Consider the following 24,650-nt stretch of genomic DNA (forward strand, 5'->3'; position numbering starts at 1 on the left):
TTATTGCATCATAGGCAGAAGGGGAAGCTCTGTAAGAATTTTGAGGTAAATTATTGATTTCTAACTTGGGACTGAGGTTCTTCATTACTTTAAAATGACACATTTCTCAGTTCTTAGTGTTAATAAAGTCATTATTTTCAATATTATATTTTAATTTATAATGGCTTGCCTGTGAATCTGCTATTTCATGTTAAACAATCTATTTTTTACATTAGGTAACTCTTCACAGAAATCTAAAATTCTAACATAGGAGCCCCTGGGTGGCTCAGTCAGTTAAGCATCCAACTCTGGATTTCGGTTCATGACCCCAGAGTTAGGAGATCAAGCCCCATGTTGGGCTCCATGCTGGCAGCACAGAGCCTGCTTGGGATTCTCCTCTTTCCCCCTTCTCTCCCCCCTTTCTCTCTCAAATAAGCTTAAAAAAATTCTAACACAGAATGGAAGAAAAAGAAACAAGGTTTTCTTTGTGGTCACAACAATTGAACAGACACTTTTTTTTTCTCTCTGTATTTCCAGTCCTAGCCTCAACACCTTCATCAGCCCTAAGTTCTCCTCCCAGCCCACAGGGCAGCTGCAAGGATGACAGGCCTGTGACTCCACATACCTGGAGCTCTGACTTTGTCCACAAAATCCTGGCGACCTAAAGGAGAACAAGGCCTTTCATGAGGTCAGTTGACACTCCCTGAAACAAAGGAAGATCCCTTCTAGGTCAGTAATTACAATCCTTTTAACTGAAGGCTTTCAGACTTCAATTCATTATTAAGCAATATCCAGGCACAGAGATGCTTCCTGACATACCCGTGAGTAGAGGTATTGGACATTGCTTCTCCTAGTGATGCCAGTCCCTGACATTCCCATTTAAAGATTTATCATCTCCCACCAGCAGACATAAAGGCATGTGTGGGCCTTGTCAGTGTAGAAGGAGAATCTCTGAAAACCACTCAGATACACAGTCATGCCAAGGTGCATCCACATTTCTCTGTCCCTTCTAGACCAGTCCTTGGAGAGACCAGGAAACCTAGAGTTTCTTACAAGAATAGGGAATCTTTGGAAATGAGTTTCATCTTGAGACAAAGGAGAAGAATCCTGTCCTGACAAAGATGATTCCTTTGTGCCCAAGCCCAGGGCCATAGAGAAGAGCTGGCGACAGTGTCCCCAGATGCTGATGGTTTTGCAAGACTTACACGGGACTATACAGAAGGCCAACAAATGAACCCTGACCCATAGTTATGGAGAAGCCCTGCAGTAGACCCTAGGATTCAGGTAGGTTTCTTCTATATTGAACTTTATGGCTCTTAAGTGACCAACATGGGCTGGCCCAGCCATCACACTGTGCCCTGAGCAGAGTGCAGAATTAAAAGACCAGCTTCTGCCCGTGGTCCCATCTTCATGAGACTGGAAAGGACTTATCACAGAGTTTGTCCTTCTATAACTGGAGCCCAAAGCAATGGTGCTGAGGAGCTCATGGCCCCTGTGGAAGGCAAGTTCAGAGGCAGTGATCCAGGAAGAGGGTTTGGGCCATTTAAGCCAGCCCTGAAGGGGTCTGTTCCACTCAGCAATTTCCTGTGCACATGACCTTCTCCTTCCCAGGACCAGCTCCAAGCCCATCCACATTCCAATGTCAAGCTCCGAGTCCCCTGACAAGTGAAATATATTGAAGACATCCAAGTACTAAGATGGGTTTCATGAACTTTGGGTCCTGCCTGGTCATCTCTGCATTCATTTCCCATACTTGTGCTGGCAGACCTCATGCCCCAGCAGAAGATGTGGACCTCTCCTGACTCTGAATCAGGTCTTGAACTTAAAGACCATTTAAATGTGATGCTGTCTGCACTTGAGACAGTTGAAAAAAATCACAGTTCCTATGCACATGATTCCTTCCCTTCCACAACCCGAGGTCATGAAAATATCATGTGAAATTGTAAGAAGTGGCCCTCATCACTTTTCATCCTGGTGTCAGTGGCTTGGGTGGGACCCAGAATTATACTGAGAAAAAAATAGAGGCCAAGGGACAGAGAGGGAGCTCAGATTCCAGGTGCCTGGAGATATGCCATCCCTCCCTCCCCACTCTCTTATTCATTATTAGTGCTCAGAGGCCCAGTGACCAACATGTGAAAACTTGTACATTCAGAGAGGAGAGGCTTCAATCCTGCCTTCAGCATTTTCTAGCAGAAGCAGCATCTTCCTTTAACATTATTGATCCTCAAAACCATTTCAAATTGGAACTGAAATTTCTAGAAGCAGCAGAAGCTTTGGGATAATATTATCTTTATAAGTATTTGTATCTCTTATATTGCAAATTCACTGTCTCTTACACATATTTCTGTACATTTTCTGGGAGAAACCTATCAAAATGAGTGTTTTTATAGAAAATCTTGACTTAGCTAGTCTTTCTTTTGAAAAACTTTATTATACACAATCACATTTCTATTACCAAAAAAAAATTAGAAAATAATTAGAATTGCAATCCTTTGGGAAAAGATTTGTAGTCCTTTGACAAATGCTCCATGAGGATTATAAGCTTTGAGAGAACAGAGTTGCTAGAGGGTGCCTATGAATGGCAACATTTAAAAAAAAATGAACATTCTTGGGGACAGGAGCCTCTGTCTAGTGTGTCTAAGGCCAGACAGAGGGATTCTGTTAGGAACTGATGAGGTAGGCAGTTTATTCACAGATAAGTGACTGGAATGGGTGCAGGAAGATCTGCTGGGACTTGAGAGCAGCCACCTGTCTGAGCCCCTCCCCCCACCCCCGGTGGGGCATCTCAGTCTCAGTCTCAAGAGTTCCTAGGTCAGGCCCTAGTCCTCTGCCCCAAGTCACAGGGATTCTCATAAAAGTCTTGAAATTCTCAAGAAAAACAAAAACAGAAAAACCTGACCATTTGAACCCTTTTAAAGCTGAGCTTTTCCATCCCGATTGTGGATTAAAACCACCTGAGACTTGGGGCGCCTGGGTGGCTCAGTAGGTTAAGCGTCCGACTTCAGCTCAGGTCACGATCTTGAGGTCCGTGAGTGTGAGCCCCGTGTCGGGCTCTGGGCTGATGGCTCAGAGCCTGGAGCCTGCTTCCGATTCTGTGTCTCCCTCTCTTTCTGCCCCTCCCCCGTTCATGCTCTGTCTCTCTCTGTCTCAAAAATAAATAAACGTTAAAAAATTTTTCTAAAAAAACACCTGAGACCTTTAGCACTGACACTATGGATCCTTCCTGGATCATCACATCAGAATCACTTGCAAAGGGACCCCATCACCACTGTGAAAGCCTCTCCAGGCAGTTCTAGTCTACTGCCTGGGTGGGACTCAGTTACTAAATTCCCTGATCCTTCCTGCAGCACAGTGGGGTGGGAAAGACCAAGGAGGCCCCTGCATCAGGTGTAGCTCATGAGAAGGTATGTTCCTCTAAAGGAGATCTCTACCCAAACTGTGTTGGATCACTCAGACACTTTTTACAAACATGTATCCCTGGGCCTCAGGCCCAAAATAATTAAGTCTGAAACACTGGGATGCACTTTTAAGAAAGAAGTCCACTGTAGCATCAGGGCTGAGAAACCATTCTACATCTGATTTCACTTACAGACATGATCCATGATCTGACTGAGCTTGGAGACCAGTGGGAGAGGTGTACTTGGCCAAGGGGCTGCACTGGGATTTACTAAGAGTTGGCTGTGGCCCAGGACAGAACGAGGGGGCAGTGCCTAGGAGGGTGTCCTCTGAGAAAGCCTCTATGCACAGGTGTCTGACACCTGAGTCAGAGGAGCCAGCTCAATGACTGGCATTTGTTGGTGATGAACAGCTAACACAGAAGGAGCAAAGTTTCCAAGGCAATGTCTTCCTGAATACATCGAGCACGCTTTTGCCTCAAGAACTTTTGCAGTTAGCACATAATGCTCAATATTGCTCTGCGATCACTGCCTTCATTGTGGTCAGACACACCCTCTCTGTTATAGGAGCTCATAAACTAGTATTGGATTGGGCGAGTGATTTAGGAGATGTCACTCAAGTCCTGAGTCCTTAAATTAACCACACTGGACTCATGAATTGGCCTGACTCAGGTGGGTGAGATAAAAATCCTCCTTTGCAGTACAAGATACCAAGACTCAGGGATGGGTCCAGATCAGGGCACGTGGGAGTGCTGAGACACCCCCCACCCCCCCGCAAACCTTCTTCCTGGAACTGAGGTCTTGATGCCCAGGACTCACCCCTGGGGCAGACACAGGTTCTGAAGGGAATCATCCTACTGCGGGCTGACCATTCTGCCTGCATGTGAGATGGGTCGAACTCAATCACATCCAAGCCCTTTACTAGCAGCTGGGTCTCCACCTGCAACAGAGACAGCCAACACCAAAGGACAGAGGACAAACACATTCCTACACTAGGGAACTCCTGACTCCCTAAATTCCAGAAAATCAGAGTGTGGGCTCGAAGGGCCCTAAATGCATCTCCAGGCAGCAGTAGGGCTGCATCACAGGGAAAACTAAAAAATGGAAGGAAGTCCAGGGAGGCAGCTTCCTGTGGCTTTATGGAAAGACAGCTGGATTATCTTATTACACATTTTTACATCTAAGAAATATGTGCTGTGCACAGTTCTGTATTTTACAAATATGGATGTTTTTGATCCTTGAGACATGCCTGGTGGACGATGCTATTACTACCCTCATTGGCAGAGCAGGTGTTAGCCTCCTTGACCCAGCTGCACTTCTCAGAGCTGGAGACAGACTCTCAGCAGTGAGGCCCCAGCACACAAAGCTGCTACATGCTGCTCCTGACACCTCCCTGGGCTGGTCCTGCAACATTCCTGATGTTAAGGTGACTGTGGGCCTGCTGTGATCTGTGGGCTCCCTCACTCTATTCTGCATCTCTAACATTCCCCTTAGGTCCTGATGAGGTTCTTGTCCTACCTCCTGTGCTCATGCTTTCCCTACATGCTTGACCACAGCAGTCTATTTATCAGAGATGCTTTCAAGTCCCTACTGATTCCACCCTCTGTCATTTCCCACCGATTCTGTTTGTAGTGAGTTGTGTGCCTATTGATCTTAAACACACATCAGCATAGGAGATTTTTCTTGTTGGGACTTGGATAATTTGGTGCCTTTCAATAATATTGGCTTTGTTCTGTGGTGAAGTTAAATACTGTGAAGGAGACTGATTTCACAATTTTGTGAAAACATTGTATTTTGCTTTGCTTCAGATGGTCTGAGCTAGGACTTCCAGGAAAGTGAAAGAGCAGGAAGAACTGATGGAAAATCCACATGGGGAAATGCACAAAGGTGAGGATCCTGAACAGAAGATTTAAAACACCTCCAGGATCCAGTGTTTACCACATGCTCTTTAGGAGCCACACTTAACACAGGAATGAGCTGGTCCCACTGGGCCACATGATGGACCCAGAGGAGTGTGCTCATACAGACATCCCCTGCCTCCTCCACAGCAAGGCAGACTGGCCCACCACAGAGACCCAATCCACAATGAACACAGGTGACACTCAGTGACCTCAGAGACCCTTTACTACCTAAGGCAGGATCCTAGCCCCAAGAGAAAAAAAAAAAAAAGTCAAGATGAAGGATAAAGAGGAGCTGGAAAAGAAACTTCCAGAGGTTGACAGATTTTCAAACTCATTGAAGATAATGTGCCCTCTGTGACCAACGTGCCTTGGGACTGGCATGGGACAGATGTCAGGAACGGGAGCTAGACTAGACCCAGAGCTGAACCGAGAGAAAAGAGGAAATTGGTGGTCTAGCTCCTTTGAGAAGCACAACGTGGCCAAGAAACCCATGGAAAAGGGTCCATGGTCTGCCAGGGAGTTGAACAATTCCATCCAAAAAAAGTTTGCTGGGTCTTCTGGCTGGGAAGATGTTGGGGGAGAGGATCAAGAGGAGTGGCCCCTGGTTGACCCTCCACCAGTACCTGGGCAGTCAAAGCCTTCTCACCTCCTCCCTTGTCCTTGGAATGTACACCCTGCTTAGTGTCTCCACTGTGGGGGCTGTTCCAAGGACATAACTTTTGAGAGTATAAGGTGTTGAGAACAATTAAATGGCATACATGCCTGAACCAAGTTAAAACCTCTCTATAAACTTTGGGTGCAGAGATCTACTTGTTTTGTGGCCACCTAAAACAAGCCTCTCATATATGTTCCCTTGTTTATTAAACCTGCTACCTACTATCTGGAGTGGTCTGCCTCTTTTCTCCATCTCTCCTTGCCCTCTGTATATGGAACTTCAGATTACTTGGACCAAGAAGTCCAAGTAGATTGGGACCAACAGAGGCGCTAATTCTGAGGAAGCCAGAAAATAAGAAAATTTCTCAGTGTACCTCACCCTGATAGGGGAGCCCAGACTGAGGCTTAGTGGCTGTTTCCCAGGGAGTCAGGTTCCAGGCTTGCTGGGGGTATTGAAAAGAGGCTGAGGCTGAAACAGATGCCCGTAGACTCTAGGTACCCAAATATGGCTAGCATTCTGAAACTCTTCTGCAGAGACTGTATAGAAGCCTCAGCCCCAGGCACCACCAGGGAATCCAGGCCCTGCATCCCTGAGGACCCCCTGTGCAAGTTTGGGACATCCTGAGGTGAGGTTTAAAATCCAGATGCCCACTGAACCACTTTTTTCCTATCTGCCACTGGACCCCAGTGACATTTCTGCATCATGTGATAGTATGGAATGTACTCACAGTATCAAAGGTTCACCATGGTGCTGTGTTTCAGGATGAGCCAGAGTTCATTCACCTTCCTCTAGAAACCTACCAGGGTGTGTGAGATATGCCCAGGAAGTGGACCTGACAAAGGAGCACTCACTGGGCTGAGCCGATGCCAACCGGGCTTTGCCAGACAGACCATATGGACAGAGTGGTACCCTACCTCCCCAGTCAGGTGGCACCTATTGAATACGAAACCCTAGAGGAACTTCTGGAAGGGGCACTGCCCAATGAAGTGCACAGGACCCATCCTTAAAGACAACTGCAGATATGTCACTGGGATCACCCATGTTAGACCAAATCTATCCATATTAGAGAAAATAGGTTACTTCTTTGGCCAAAGAGGCTAGGCTATCAAGAAGCTTTGGGAATACTTTCAAAATGTGGTCCAATATATAGACTTTGAGTTTCCATCCAGGTTTGTGAATGGTTTTCTCGAAAGTTATTTGGACACGTGAATCTAGACTCGCCCATCTTCCCTCTGGTCCACAGCACACCATCTCCCAGTTTTCCAGTCAAAGCCCAGCTCAGGTGCAGGTGTGCAAGGACTGGCAGAGGAGGACAAAGGCACTGATCCTAGAATCAACAGGGGCAGTGGTTGAGTTGGGTCCACTCCATCCACAGGCAGCCCTGGAAATCCACCAGGACACAGAGCTGCAGAGACAGCTCTCAGAAGGGAGGCTGATGGCTTAGGTTACATTCTAGGACCTCTAAGCTCAGCCCCATGCAAGTGACTTCCCTGTGGAAAGCGGGGAGCAGCCTGGAAACTACCAACCCTCACATGGCTGGGGGCTGATGAGCTGACACTGGGTGACTTGAGTCTAAAGAGGCATGTGGATCCAGAACCTCAGGCAAGAGGCAAGTGGGATCTCTTTGGCCCATGTTCAAGGTCCATGACCAGAAATTTCACTACCTCCCAGAGTTCTGTCACACCTGGAAGGCCATCAGCAGACAACTCAATGAACACTGCCTAAGAGAAGGCTGGACATGGCACACCTGATTGCCAAGTGGAAACAGCAAGGTCATGAAGTCTGCATCACCTGCAATGTACTCAGACTCCTGATTCCAACTTTGAAATCGGCTGCCTTTGCCAAGTTCCCCAAGCAAGTGGGATGGGTCACATTCATGGACTGCAGTCTTCATAGCTGCAGAAGCTGCTGTAGCTGAGGCCACTCTGGCCCTGACTCCTACTTCGCTCTGTTCTTTGAACTTTAAATATGACCAGGGCCCCTCAGAGGCTCAGGGGACCCAGTATGTGATAGGTGATGAGGATCTCCAGGACCCAGTCAGGCACCCAGGGCCTGAGTCTTCCCTAGTCACCAACACGTCCATCTCCTGAGTTTATATCCAAGTGAAGCTGCCAGCTCTCCCCAGGAGCAGAACTAAAATTCTCCTGTGAACCAGATCTGGAGGATTTGAGATTCTCTAGAATATCTTGATTCCATTGGAGAGACAAGATATTAACACAGTCCCCTGTAGCCATGAACTCTTCCTTCTCCAAGGCCAGTGTCATGAGATAGAATCTACAATGGAAACAAGACAAGCTTTATCTCCTTCTCCTTGGTGGCCGTGATTAGAGGAGAGAGACTGGGAAGCCAAGGATCTGGGAGGGGGCTCAGCTTTCTGGGGCCTGGAGATCAGTCACCCTTCTCTGGCTGGTATCTCATTCATTCTTAGTGCTCAGAGCCTCGTGAACCTTCAAGGAGTAACTTGCACATTCCAAGAGGATAGCTCTTCCATCCCGCCTTCTGCATTTTCCAGCAGGGCAGCATCGACCATTCATTTACCAGTAGAGTGCCTCATCCTCTCATTGACATTGAGCTGAGGTTTCTTAAATACTCTGACTCATTAGACTGTTTCTGTGCTATGTGTATGCACACCTGTATGTTGGACATGTTGGGTCACTGTGTCTTGCATCTGTTTCTCCAATTCTGCTGAGAAGTGAATTTTTTCCCCTCCCAGTTTAGATCCCAACTTACCTGAATCATTCTCTTGAAAAGCTGCCATTAACAATTCATCACTCTATTACTAAGAAGATCATAATCACTAGGATTCAGTCTTTTGAAAAATATTGCTTTCCTATGCAGAACATAAACTGCAGGAAAACTGAGCTGGCCTAGTGGTCATCAGAGGACACCTGTGAATGGCCAGGATATGAAAAGGAACATACTCAGGGACTTGGACCCTCTGTCTTGTGTGTCAAAGCCCAGAGAGGGACTCTGCTAGGACCCATGGAGTGGGCAAGCCCCCTACAGATTAGTCAGCAATCATCATGGGCTCAGATACATGTGGGGGGACTGGCGTCTAGTCACCATGTCTCAGCTTGTCCCCCTGGAAGGATCTCTGAACAAGTGGAAACATTGCTGGCTGAACCCAACTAGTCCTGGGCTCCAAGTACTTGTCCCACCAAGCTGTTCAAAGATTTTTCTTCCAGGGCACAGAAAGGAAGCATCAACCCCAGGTTCACCAGGACCTGTATTCTATCTTGGCTCATAGATAGGTCTTGTACCTACAGTAGCTGTAGGCTGGTACCCTTCCCTGACCCACCACCCACCTAGAGGTCTCTAGACACAACTGGCTGCCCTCAGATTTCAAGAAGAATCCAAGGAAGTAGGAATCAACATGATGCTACTCTGACCCAGGTTTGCACCTGGATGACCCTACAGTCAAGGCCACCTGGTCCCCACCCCTTCCCCTGAGACCTGTGGGAGGTACCAGATGCCACCAGGGGGCACTAGGGACACCAAGGGGCTGGAGGGTCTATAGTGAGGGAGGCAAGACTCCTTTAGCAAGGCACCCTCTAGTCTGGGTGAGGCTCCCTCTCAGCACAAAAGTGGTCCCTCTGTGAGTGAATCCCCTGACCCCAGCCTCGTCTCACCTACACTCAGCTTTTCATCACACACTGAGACAATGTTTGAGGCAATTTTAACCCAAATCAGTTTTATTCTCTGCCCCCCTTATCCCTCTGACCTTTAGTCTCTATTGAAATAGGATTTTCCTTCTGCCATCCAGGAATATGAGGTGACTTGATCTCTCCGAACACTTCCAGTCACTTCCACGGCACTTGATAAACTGTCCTGGGCTCACCCGGGCACCCACAGTTCTGACCTGTAAAGACCTTCCTCCAGGAAAATCTAATATATTCATTCACTTTAAGTGCTTTGCCCGTAAGATACTAACTAACACAGTGCCCCCTTGTATTCAAGTATTCAGCCAAGAACTTAAATGGATTTACCCGGGCAGATTTTAGCTCAAGTTGTTATAATTTTACTAAAAATGTTATTTTACATTGGCAAGACACACAATTTCCTTTACAGTGATCATATGCCATAAGCTTTAAAGCTAGACACAAGCATTTCCTCATGTCCTTAGAGACCTCTAAAAACACACATTCTCATCAAATCCACACACCCCTCCAGCGTAAATCTCAAGAAGAGTTTCTAGGTATGGCCCTCATCCTCTTTCAAAATGCTTTGATTCTTACAAATCTCTTTAGTCTCTCAGAAAAAGAAAAGAAGTAAAAACCTGGCCATTTTGAACCATCTTGCAGCTGAGCCTTGCTACCTTGATTGTACATTAGAATCACTTGGGACTTTCAGAACTGCTGATATTTGGGCCCCAGCTGGATTATCACAGACTCATTGAGGAAAGGACCCTCACCAGCACTGGGATAGCCTTGCCAGATACACTAATTCTGATCTACAGCCTAGGTGTGATCAGTTCTTGAAGTCCCTGCCCATCTTGAGCACAGTGAGGTAGGAAGGTGCCAGGAAGGCCCTGCTCTCAGGTGCAGCTTATGACAATGTACATAATGTTCCTCTAGGGAGTTGATCTCCACCCTTACTGCATCACTCAGAGTCTTTTGAAAAATACAAATCCCTGCACCCCAGCACAACATAACTTCTTTGAAAAGAAGTCCACTGTAGCATCAGGGATGAGAAGCTGTTCTGCATTTGAATTCACATAGAGACATAATCCAAGAGATCACTGACCTTGCAGAGCAGTGGGAGAAGTGGACTTGACCACTTCTTTTGTGCTGAGAGGAAGCCTCACCCAGACTAGAGGGTGCCTTGCTAGAGGAGCCTTGCCTCCCTCACTATAGACCCTCCACCAGCCCTTTGGTGTCCCTAGTGCCCCCTAGTGGCATCTGGTACCTCCCATAGGTCTCAGGGGAAGGGGTGGGGACCAGGAATTGCATTGGAATTTCCTAAGTGTGGGTTGAGATCAATGACAGACTGGGGGGGGAGGGGGGGCGGGGACATCCTATAAGGGGTCACAGTCTGGATGGCCTCTATGCACAGGGTGATAGACACCTCAGTCAGGGGGAAGAGCCAGCTTGATGAATGGCCCTGATCGGTGATGTGCAACTAACACAGAAGAAGCAGAGCTGCTGAGCAAAAGCCAGCTCCCTATACTAAAGATAGTGCAGAAGATTACTGTGCCTGGAGTATGGATAATGGAGGGACATCAGCCTGATCTGATCTATCCAGTAGACAGACATGGAAGAAAGAAACTGCTGTCCTGGAAAGTTTCGAAGATTTTGGTCCACATACCAGGGACCATGTAAGCAGGGTCCCCATCAGAATGCTATGGCCGTTTATGGGGGTGGCCTTTCATACCAGGAGTTTTTAGTTCTACTGTAGAAAGACTAGTTCATACTAAGTATTTATATTCTAGGATTTCAATGTTTCTGCTTAAGTTGAAGCTGTGAGTGAGGGATAAAAGGAATTCAGAAATTGTTCCTTATGAGGAGATGCTGTGGGCCCTCCCATGTGACCTACATGGAACATCCTAAGGTCCCTGAGGAGACCCCTGCCCCCTTAGCTGTCCATGGTATCTCCATACCTATTTCCTGCCTCTTCCCCAGCAGACCCCACCCGAGAGGCAGTCAGCCACTCTCATGACTATTCTGACCCTGACTTTAAGACAATTTGAACATTGAACCCCACTGCACTTCACAAGGGAGGTCATGGCCCCAAACCCAACAGAATGAAAGTAAGATATATAATTGAACAAGACAACATCTAATTCTTGGTTTTGTCTGGGGCTTGGGGCGTGGGGAACATAAACAGAAACCAAGGGGCAGGGAGAAAACAGCTTTCTGATGCCTTGGGACCCATCGTCCTTCTCTCCGTCTTCTATCTGTCTTCCTGCACAGAAACTGCGTATCCATCATAGCAGCTTTCAGATCATAGATCATGGAGTCAAAATCCTGGAAATCTCAGGGAAATAGAGACTTCAGGTATCAGGGTGTGCATTTCTACCAACACCATAACCGCTCATTTTGCAATTTGGAGAGTGGAGCCCGTGAACACTGCAATCACTGCCCTATTTGTGATCAGACACACCCTCTCCCAGGAGCCCAGTCAAAACCTAGTTCAGGGTAAATGATTTAGGAGATGTATCCCAAGTCCTGAGTCCTTAACCACAGGATTCATGGATTGGCCCGATTCAGTCAGGTGGATGAGATAGAAGTTCTCTTCCTTTGCAATGCAAAATGCTCGTACTCAGGGGAACAAGAGATGGGCACAGATCAGGGCACCTGGGAGCATTGAGACTCCTCTCAGACCTTCTCCCTGGAACTGAGGCTCACTCCCAGGGCACAACACTGGTTCTAGAGGGAATGGTCTTAACTGTAGGCTGACCAGCTATTCTGTGCACGGGACAGGTCTATCACATCCAAGACTTTTACTAGTGACTGGGCTTCCACCTGCAACAGCCAGTCAGACACCGACAGCAAACACATTTCTATACTCAGGAACTCCTGACTCTCAAATTCCAGAAAAATCAGAGTAAGTGCCAGCTCTATGAGCTCTGCATACAGCCTAGTTGCTGCCAAGAGATGTATCACAGGGGAAACTCAGGAATGAAAAGGAGGCACGTCCCAGGGAGGCAGCTTCCTGTGTGTTGACGAGAAGTCACTTGTCTTTTATCTCATTACACAAGCATTTTCCCAACTGAGAAATGTGTGCCATGCACAGTTCTCTGTACCTTACAAATATGGATGCATTTGATCCTCAAGACATGCCTGGTGGGTGGTGCTATTACTACCCTTATTGGCAGAGCAGGTGTTAACCTCCTTGACCCAGCTGCACTTCTCAGAGCTGGAGACAGACTCTCAGTAGTGAGGTCCCAGCACACAAAACTGCTACATGCTGCTCCTGACACCTCCCTGGGCTGGTCCTGCAACATTCCTGATGTTAAGGGGACTGTGGGTCTGCTCTGATCTGTGGGCTCCCTCACTCTATTCTGCATCTCCAATATTCCATTTAAGTCCTGATGAGGTTCTTGTCCTACCTCCTGTGCTCATGCTTTCCCTACATGCTTGATAAATAGACTGCTGTGGTCAGAGAAGCTTTCAAGTCCTACTGATTCCACCCTATGTCATTTCCCACTGATTCTGCTTGTAGGGAGTTGTGTGCCTGCTGATTTTAGAAGTCAGCATTGGATATTTTACTTGTTGGGACTTGGAGAATTTGGTGCCCTTAAATAATATTGGCTTTGTTTTCTAGTGAAGTATTGCAAATCAGACGGATTTCACAGGATTGACACCCTGGGAGGAAATATAGCCAGTTGGTCACCAAAGCTTTGTCCAGGGCTGTAGGCCATTATTGTACCAAGAAGTCTACCGGACAGAAAACCAGGCACTTGACAGGAAGCAGGGACAAGGCTGACTTTGGTTACCTGAGGAAAACGACTAAGGAAGAAGCTGATGAAGATGGAAGGTGATGGAGTTTAAGTCACAAATTCAAAATGTTCATCTCTGGCTTTAAATTCAAACTAATCTGGGGCGCCTGGGTGGCTCAGTCAGTGGAGCATCTGACTTTGCCTCAGGTCACAATCTCATGGTCCATGAGTTTGAGCCCACGTTGGGCTCTGTGCTGACAGCTCAGAGCCTGGGGCCTGCTTTGGTTTCCGTGTCTCCCTCTCTCTCTGCCCCTCCCCCACTCGTGCTCTGTCAAAAATAAAACATTAAAAAAATAAATTCAAACTAATCTACACAAGGATATATTCCCACCGCTCTCTTTTTAATTCCCAGAAGGCTAAGGGTTTGTGAACATTCATAAAAGTTTCTTTTTGTTTGTTTTTAATAACTTAGTTTCATTAAGATGTATTAACCTGCCAAATAAAGCATTGGCCTTGAAGGACTCTTCCCCTGGACTTGCTCAGAGTGGATATGGCCCACAGGAGTGGCCAGGCCTTAGGCAAAGATTCAGGGAGAAGGTAAGTAGTGCCTTCAAGAGCTCTCTATGTGCCTTTATCCCTCTCCCAGGTCTTCCCTACAAATGCAGCTGTCTCCCATCTCAAGGTACCAGCTCCAGTCCATCACCCACCTTCCATTTGGAGAGTGCTGTCATTACCCCAAATGTGATCTAGGTGGAACATCCACAGGTACCATCAGGAAAGGCCTGATCCCAAACGCCTGCATGGTCATGACCATGCCCTTTCCTGCCTTTCTCTCAGAAGCCCCCATACCCCAGCAGCATAGTCCAACTCCCTTGGTATGATCCACATCCTGCACTGGAATCTATTTGGAAAAATGAGAGATCCCAGCACACTTCTCTTCCCCAAATCCAATAAACAGTGGATATGTAAATAAATCATCTTCTGATTTTGCCTTGTAGCCAGGGCTTGGAGAGGATCTAAAAACAAACAAACAAAAAGATAGGGATAGTGGGGTGCTGTGTGTGTGGATGGCAAAATAGGAGAATTCTAAGCTCACCTCGTCCCATAAATAGAACTAGGTAACACTCACATCAGTGTAAATTACCTGAAAAGTGACCTGAAGACTGGCAGAACAAACTCCACAACTACAGGTAGAGAAGAGACCACAACAAGGGTAGGGAAGGGTAGACATGGGTTTGGAAGCCAAAGGACCATGGCCATCTCCAATGGGGAGGGAGCCAGTGACACAGAAGGGTGAAAAACAGTATCACACCAGCAAGCCTGTATGAGGAAGATGAATCCCCAGATCATTTGGCATTGAAAGTGAGACGGGCTTAACCTAATGAATTCTTAGAACCAGCAGGACTTAAAGCCTGGAATTTTAAAAATCAGCTGGCTTGGCTCTGAGAGCATTAGGAAGCAGAGTCTCCTCCCTTAAAGAGACAGCAGGACAAACGGCCTGGGAAATAGAGCATGGAAGCAGCAGTTTGAAAAACCCAAATGGCAGAAAGGAGGGAGGGTGATTTACTCCTATCAGTGTGAGGCCTGGAGAGGCAGACACCACTTCCCCACTCTGCACACAGAGCCAGCTAGAGGAACCAACAGGGCACCAACACTCGCTACTTAAGTTGCTACTTAAGCTGTACCCACCCTGTGCTTTGGCAGATCTTCCCATTCCAGTCAGTCACACATACCTCAGTCCTGGCAATGTGTGCCCCATCCCCCAAAAGACTGGTGCAAATCTTGCCAGCACCAGGTCTCTGCACCTGCACCTTTTGTAGAGTCTTGGTTCTGGCAGGTCACATTTCACAAGCAAACCAGCACGCACATTACTCAATGTACCCCATCTGGCTGGGAGCTAAACACTGCCCACAACAGGCAGAGAGATCCTCTGTAAACAATTGCACTGAAGGAAAAAGAGGCCAGGACCCAACAAAAGAACATACACAACACAGAGGAGACACTCCCTACAGCACCAGGTCCTGGGGAAACAGGGGACACTGAACTGCAGGGCACTACAGTACCTCTTCATAAGACCATCACTTTGAGAGCAGGAGACACAGCTGACTTTCCTAACAAAAAAAGACATGCAAGTAAAATGAGAAAAAGGAATATGTCCCAAATGAAAGAACCAGACAAAATGATAGCAAAAGACCTATATTACCAGCATAGGTAATATGCCTGATAGCAAATTTAAAGTAATGACCATAATGATACTCACTGGACTTGAGAAAAGAGTGAAGAACACTAGTGAGACTCTTCACAAAGAGATTTTAAAAACTAGTCTGATTAACATAATAAATGAAATTTAAAACACATTCAATACATAGCAGGCTAGAAGCAGAGAAATGAATTAATGACCACGTGGAAAATAGAGTAATGAAAAGAAATCAAGCTGAGCAAATGAGAGGAAAAAAAGTATTCAAAATGAGAATAGTCTTCGAGAACTCAGTGGTTCCATCAAGCATAACATACACATTAAGGAATCCCTGAAAAAAGAAAGGGAGGAGAAAATTTCAAGAAATAGTCACTGAAAACTTCCCTAATCTCGGGAAAGAAACCTATCCGGATCCAAGAGGCATAGACATCACCCCTCCCTCCCTCCCCCTGCACCCCCTGAAAAAAAAAAATCAACCATAGGAGTTCCACACCAATACACCGTAATTAAAATGGCAAAAAGTAATAAAATATTTCAAAAGCAGCATGAGCAAAGAAGACTGTTACATATAAGGAAAACTCCATAAGGCTATCATGAGATTTTTCAACAGAAATTTTGCAGGCCAGAAGGGAGTAACAGGATATATTCAAAGTGCTGAAAGGAAAAAAATTTTCAGCCAAGAAAACTATCCAGCAAGTCTATCATTCAGAATAGAATGAGAGATGGAGTTCTCAAGCAAACAAAAGTCAAAGGAGTTCATGACCACTAAACCAGCCCTACAAGAAATATTAAAGGGGACTTTAAGTGGAAAGGAAAGACTGTAAGTCAGTATGAAAAGTAAAACAAAACAAAAAAAAACAGTAAAAGTATTTCTGTAAAAAATAATTCAAGGCATTCATGTAATAAGATATGACACCAGATACCTAAAATGTGGAGGGGAGAGGAGTGAAGAACGGGTTCAAACATAGGCAACCATCAACTTAATATAGACTGCTATATGCAGAGGTTACATACAAACCTAATAACCACAAATCAAAATCTAGTAATAGATATGCAAAGAAGAGAAAGAAATCCAAGTATATCACTAGAGAGCTAACCATGAAAGAGCAAGAAAGGATCAGAGAAACACTACAAAACACAAAATGGGAATATCAATAATTACTTTGAATTTAAATGGACGAAACACTCCAATCAAAAGACAGAGTGGCAGAATGAATTAAAAAAAAAAATCCATCTACGTGTTGCCTACAAGAGACTCATTTCGGACCTAAAGACAACTGCAGATTAAAAGTGAGAGGATGGTTTAGGATGCAGCAAAGGCAGTCCTAAGAGGGAAGCATATGGTAATACAGGCCTATCTTGAGAAGCAAGAAGGGTCTCAAACACACAACCTAACCTTACACCTAAGAAAGCTAGAAAAGGACCAGTAAATAAAGCCTCACGCCAAAAGGAAAATGAAGACGAGAGCAGAAATGATATAGAAACAAATGATCAATGAAACTAAGAGCTGGTTCTATGAGAGAATTAACAAAATTGATAAAACCCCAGCCAAACTTACCAAAAAGAAAAGAGAAAGGACCTAAATAGATAAAAATCATGAATGAAAGAGGGGAGATCACAACAAACACCACAGAAATACAAACAGTAAGAGAATACTATGAAACATGACAACAAACTGGGCAATCTGGAAGAAATAGACAACTTCCTAGAAGTTCACAAACTACAAAAAATGCACCAAGAAGAAATAGAAAATTTTAAACAGACCCATAACCAGCAAAGAAATTGAATCAGTAATCAAAAATCTCCCAACAAACAAGAGTCCTGGGCCAGATGGCTTCCCAGGGGAATTCTAGCAGACATTTAAAGAAGAGTTAAAACCTATTCTTAAACTGCTTCAAAAAAGACTGAGTTTAGAAGTTGTCCTTCGACTCTTCCTATGAGGACACCATTACCTTGATTCCAAAACCAAAGACCCCACTAAAAAGGAGAATTACAGGACAATATCCCTGATGAACATGGATGTAAAAATTATCAATGAAGTATTAGCGAATTGAATTCAATAGCACATTAACAGAATTCTTCACCACAATCAAGTGGGATTTATTCCTGGGTTGCAGGGGTGGTTTTGCAAGTCAATCAACATGATACACCACGTTAATAGAAAAGTAAGAACCAAATGATCCTCTTGATAGATGCAGAAAAATCATTTGACAAAATATAGCCTCAATTCTTGATAAAAACCCTCAACAAAGTAGGGATAGATGGAACATACTTCAACATCATAAAGGCCACATATGAAAGACCTATTGACGATTGATAATATCATCCTCAATGGGAAAACTGAAAGCCTTTCTGCTACAGTCAGGAACAAGATAAGGATGTCCACTCTCACCATTACTGTTTAATATAGTACTGGAAGTCTTAGCCTCAGCCAGACACATCCAAATTGGCAAGGAGGAAGTCAAATTTTCACTATTTGCAGATGACATAATACTCTACAAAGAAAATAGGAAAGACTCCACCAAAAAATTGCTAAACTGATACATGAATTCAACAAAGTCACAGCATATAAAATCAACACACAGAAATCTGTTGCACTTCTATAAACAATAATGCAGCAGGAAAAAAAAAATCAAGGAATCCATCCCATTTTCAAGGGCACCAAAAATAATAAGATACCTAGGAATAAACCTAACTAAAGAGGTAGAAGATCCAGAGGCACCTGGGTGGCTCAGTCCGTTGGGTGTCCGACTTCAGCTCAGGTCATGATCTCATGGCTCGTGGGTTCAAGCCCCATGTCGGGCTCTGTGCTGACAGCTCAGACCCTGGAGCCTGTCTTCGGATTCTGTGTCTCCCTTTCTGCCCCTCCCCTGTTCATGCTATCTTTCTCTCAAAAATAAGTAAAACATCAAAAAATTTATAAAGTAAAAATGTAGAAGATCTGTACTCTGAAAACTATGAAGGACATGAAATTAAAGAGGACACAAGGAAATGGAAAAATATTCCATGCTAATGAATTGGAAGAACATTGTTAAGATGTGTAGATTGTTTGGGGCAGTATAGACATTTGGTGCAATCCCAATAAAATTACCACCAGCATTCTTCACAGGGTTAGAACAAACAATCCTAAAATTTGTATGGAACCAGAAAAAAATCCCAAATAGCCAAAGCAATTCTGAAAAAGGAAAACAAAACTGGAAGCATGACTCTAGATGTCAAGCTATATTACAAAGCTGTAGTCATCAAGACAGTATGGTACTGGCATAAAAACAAACACATAGACCAATGAAACAGAATATAAAACCTAGAAATGGACTCACAACTATATGGTCAACTCATCTTCAAAACAGGAAAGAATATCCAATGGAAAAAAAAGACCATCTCTTCAATACATTGTGTTGGGAAAACTGGGCAACAACATGAAGAATGAAACTGGATCACTTTCTTATACCACACACAAGAAATTGAAAATGGATGAAACACTTAAATGTGAGACAGGAAATGATCAAAATCCCAGAGGAGAACACAGGCAGTATTCTCTTTGACCTCGGCTACAGCGAATTCTTACCAGATACATTGCCGAAGGCAAGGGAAATGAAAGCAAAGGTGAACTCCTGGGACTTCAAGACAAAAGGTTTCTGCACAGTGGGGGGAAAAAATAAAGAAAACTAAAGGCAGCCTACAGAAAGGGAGAAGATATTTGCAAATGACATATCAGATAAAGGGCTATCCAAAAATCTATGAAGAACTTACCAAACTTAACACCAAAAAAAACCCAAATAATCCAGTTAAGAAGTGGGGAGAAGACATGAATAGCCACTTTTCCAAAGAAGACATCCAGATAGCTAATAGACCCATGAAGAGATGCATAACACTTAGCAGGGAAATGCAAGTCAAAACCACAATAAGATATCACCTCACACCTGTCAGAATGGCTAAAATCAACAATACAAGAAACAAATGTTGATGAGGATGTGGAGAAACTGAAATCCCCTTGCCCTGTTGGTGGGAATGCAAACTGGTGCACCATTGTGGAAGATATAAAAAATAGAAGTACACTAAGATCTAATAATAGCACTACTGGTATTTATTCAACAGATAAAAATATTGATCCAAATATGTAACCCTATGCTTATAGCAGCATTATCAACAGCCATATTATGAAATCACTCCAATCATTCATCAACTGATGTGATAAAGGTGATGGTGTGTATATATGTGTATCACATACAATGAAATACCATTCAGCCATAAAAATGAATGAAATCTGTCATTTGCAACAAATGGATGGAGCTAGAATATAATGCGAAGCGAAATCAGAGACAGACTCTTAAGTATAAAGTACAAATTGATGGTTACCGGAAGGGAGGTGGGTGGGAGGAATGGTTAATAGGTGATGGGGATTAAGAGCACAGGTATCATGGGGCGCCTGGGTGGCTCAGTCAGTTAAGCACCCAATTTCAGCTCAGGTCATGATCTCACAGTTTGTGGGTTGGAGCCCCGCATTAGGCTCTGTGCTCACATCTCAGAACCTGGAGCCTACTTCAGATTCTTTGTCTCCCTCTCTCTTCCCCACTCATGTTCTGTCTCTCTCTCTCTCTCTCTCTCTCTCTCTCTCTCTCAAAAATAAGCATTAAAATTTTTTAAAAGTACATGTATCATGATGAGCACTGGGTTACTATGGAATTGCTGAATCACTATATCGTACATGTGAAACTAACACTATGGCAATATACTGGAATAAAAATAACATTTGGAAAATAGATTTTTAAAATAGGGAGGGCAAGAGAAAGGGAGGCAGCTCTGTATCCTGGGGGCCTGGTCATTCTGACCAGTCACCCTGTCATTCTCACTCCATCATGTTCCTTCAGGGAGGATCCTTTACCATCACCAGGAACCTCAACTGCCCTGAACCTTATCAAGGAGTTAACCATTGGAAACCAGACTTTGATTCAGCTTGAGAGAAACAAAAGTCACAGTCATCTATTTGCTACTCCCCAAACCCTGTGTGCAGAAAATACAAATTGAAATCCAGTAAGAGGATCCTCCTCTCTTTCTACCTGTACCCTGGAGGTGGTGGGATCCCAAAGTAGACAGGCCAAGGGACAACGTGAAATGAGGCTATTGGCTGACTTGAGGTCTGTCATCCTTCTCACATTCCTCTGTCAGTCCTGCTCACTGGAGGATAATTTTCCAAAAAAAAAAAAAAAAAAAAAAAAGAGAGAAAGAAAAAGACCCACATACTTAAGGTTATCTGTTGGTTAGCTACAGATAGAAAAGTGCCCAGCATACCTCACAGTGATTGAGGAGCTCAGACCTAGGTTCAGTGGCTGTTTCCCCATAAGTCAGCCTGGGGCCATTAGAGACAGGGCTCCAGGTGCCCAACCATGCCCAGCCCTCTGAGGCTCTTATATAGGGCTTGTATGGGAGCAGCTCCAGGCACCCCCAAGGGATCCAGGCATTGCATTCCTGGGTTCCCCTATGCAGGCTGAGGCCATCATAAGTGGGATCTCATGAGGCAGGTAGCCACCCACTCACATTTTCCCATCTGCCACAGGCCTGTACAGATAATTTTATGTCCTGTGACATCATGATGGCCAGACTGGCTAGGATGCTATGACCTCATGATAACCCCAGATTAAGGGCATGTTTCATCCTGCCTTCTTCCAGGAAATGAGGGTGGTTGGGATACCTCAAGGTAGGAGAACGGGCAAAGGAACACTCAGAAGGGGCTAAGCAGATGTCAAGTGGTCTCTGCCAGTCAGACAATACGGGCAGAGTGGTACCCTACTTCCCAAGTAAGGGGTAACTGCTGAAGAAGAAACACTGGAGGACCTTCTAGAAGGTCAAGGAGGTCATGAGGCCCCAGGACCTTTTCATAAAAACAGTCACAGATAGCTCACTGGGATCACTCGTGCTAGGCCAATCAGGTGTGAGTTTAATATCCGTATTAGAGAAAAAGAGGACAAGTCTTTATCCAAAGAAGAGGCTACAAATGAGCGTTAAGAACACTTTCTAAATGTATCCTGATTAAGTCAGATTTATAGACGTGGAATTTCAATCCTGGTTTGTAAATGAGTTCATGGATACATGTATAAACATGAGACTCTGGAAATTTCCCTATTCCCTTTGGTCCACAGCATACCATTTCCCAGTTTTCCAGTCAAAGCCCAGCTCAAGAGCAAGTGTGCAAGGACTGGCATAGAAGATAAAGGCCCCAATCCTGGGGATAATTGACAAGGACAGTGGCCTAGTTGGGCCTGACTCCATCCACAGGCAGCCCTGGAAATCCACCAGGACACATCCCTGATCTCCAGAGACAGCTTTCAGCAGAGGGGAAGGGAGCTGATGGCTATGGCTACACTCCCAGACCTCAAGCTCAGCCGCATGCAACCAGACACCCTGTGGAAAGTGGGGAGCACCCTCAAAACACCCCCCAACATGTTTGGGACTGTTGAACAGACACTGGGTGATGTGGGACTGAAGAGAAGGTAAGTGGAACCAGAACCTCAGTAAAACAAGAGGCAAGTGAAATCATCATCGTCAGAAATCCCACTACATCCCAGAGTTCTATCACACCTGAAAGGCCATCCTCAGACAACTGAAGGAACACTGCTTGAGAGTAGGCCAGGAAGATCCACACCTACTTTCCAAGTGGGAAAAACAAGGTCCTGAGAGTCTATATGGCCTGCTGTATATTCGCCTGGGATTCCAACTTTAGAACCAGCTGCATTTGCCAAGATCCCAAGTCAGTGTGATGGGTCACATTCAGGTCTTGTGAATGTGGGGCCTTGTGCAGGGGTGACTGCAGGCCTTGTGGATGCAGGGACCAGTCTGGCTGAGTGAAGTCTGACCTTGACTCCTACATCACTCAGGACCTTGAACGTTACACATGACCAGGACCCCTGAGAGGCTCAGGGAACCTAGTGAGTGATGTGTGATGAGGACCTCTAGGACCCAGCCTGGCACCCAGGGCCTGAGTCTTCCCCTGTCACCTTCAAGCTATTTCCTGAACTTCACCCACAAGAAACTCCCGTCTCTCCACAGGATCTAGATAGATCCTTTATTAACTCTGAATCAGATCTGGACACTTTGAGATTATGTGAAACATTGACCCTGACTCCGTTCAGGAGGCAAAGTATCAGCACAGTCTCCTGTAACCATGAACCTTTCCTTCTCCAAGGTCAAGGTCATGAATAAACTTTGGAATGGACACTCAACCTTGATATTTCTCCTTGTAGCCAGATAGGAGGAGAGAGACATGGAAGCCAAAGAACTGGGAGTGGGGGTCGGGTGGGGTGGGGCTCAGTTTCCTGAGGCTTTCATATTAGCCATCCTTCTCCTCCTGCTATCTTGTTCATTCTTAGTGCTCACAGGCTCAAGGAACAACTTGGACATCAGAGTTAACAGCCTTTCAATCCTGTCTTCAGCATTTTATAGGAGGGCAGGCTTGTCCTTTCATTTAGGAGTTTTGGGCCTCATCCTCCTATGACAGTGAGCTGCAGCTGCTTCAGTAGAATATTTCTGTGTCGCATATACACCCATGCACGTATGTTGAGGTCATATAGTCTTACATCTGTTTCTCCACATGCCTCACAATGAGCTTTGGTCCCGATATATATCCCAGCTTACTGTAGTCCTCTTGAAAAATCAAACAGTTTATTATCTATTGCTAATAAGTTTAGTCCAAACCATTAGGACTTGGACAAATAGTCTTCCTGCTCAGAATGTGAACTTAGAGCGGAGATGACTTCGTGGTCACTAGAGGATGCTTGTGAGTGGCCATGGATCCAAAAATGAACATTCCAGAGAATACAGACCCTCTGTCTTGGGTGTCAAAACCCAGGCAGAGGATACTCTGCTAGGACCAGGGGGTGGGCAATGCACCCATAGATTAGTCAGAGACAAGGGTAGATGGAGGCACATCTGCTGGGTTTAAGTGCAGTCACCCTGTCTGGGAGCCCCTTCCCCAGGGCACGTCTGTGGAAATAGACCCTGGTACTTAAAACTGATTAGACTGGACTCTATATGCCCACCCTGGGAGGCCTTTCAGAGACTCTCCTTCAGGGCACAGGAGGCAGCTGCTGCAGGTACACCAGGACCCAGGGTCCTTTCTCTTGGTACTGGGGGTGACTGTAGGAAGGCTGCCAGGTGGATACCCACACCCACCTACCCATCCACCCACAGGCCTCAAGAGACAACCAGATGCTGTCAGAAATGAAACATCAAGGAGTCAGAAGTGAACACGATGCTGTTCTAACCAAGGTAGGACCAAGATAACCGAGCACTAAGAGCCACCTGTCCCCAGCCTTCCCCCTGAGACCTGAGGAAGGTGCTAGCCAGCACTGGGGGCACCAGGGACACCAAAGGGCTGGAGATTCCTACAATGGGAGAGGCAAGGCTCCTCTGGAAGAGGGTAAGTCTGGGGTTCACCCTGAACACAAATATGGTCCCTCTGTGTGTCTGAGAGCCCTGTGCACAGCCCCACCTCACTTACCTCAGCCTCTTATCACACACTTTGGTTAAAGTGAGGAACAAATTCCTCAGTTTCTCTCTCTGCTCCAATTTCTTTTCCCCTGACAGTCTTACAATAGAATTTTCCTCCTGCCTTCCAGGAACATACAGTGACTCCATCTCTTCAAATGCCTCCAAGTCACTTCCGTGACACTTCAGCCACTGTTCTGGGCTCTCAGGCACCCACAGTTCAGACCCATAAAGACCTTCCTCCAGGAAAACCTAAATATGTTAATTCATATCTAGTACCTTGCCTGTAAGATACTAATACAGTGCCCCTTGTATTCAAGTATTCAGCCAAGAACTTAAATACTCTGTGTAAATACATTTAACTGAAATTCTTACATTCTTGCTGAAATTGTTTTCATCTAAAAAGTGAAAGTATTTCCCTTACAGTGAGGATTTGCCATAATATGGTTCAAGGATAAACATGAGCATTTCTTCACATGTCCTCAAGACAATCATATAAACATTTGAAAAGTCACTTCGTCAAATGCAATATCCCTCAAGAGTCAATCTCAGGAAGAATTCTAAGTGTGGCCCTCATCCTCTTCCCTGAGCTGCTCTGACATTTATAATGTTCTCTTCAGTCTCTCAGGGTGAGAAGATGGCAGAGCAGCATGGAGACCCT

The sequence above is a fragment of the Prionailurus viverrinus genome, chromosome A1 (genome assembly GCF_022837055.1).
Source record: "Prionailurus viverrinus isolate Anna chromosome A1, UM_Priviv_1.0, whole genome shotgun sequence".
Lineage (NCBI taxonomy): Eukaryota > Metazoa > Chordata > Mammalia > Carnivora > Felidae > Prionailurus > Prionailurus viverrinus.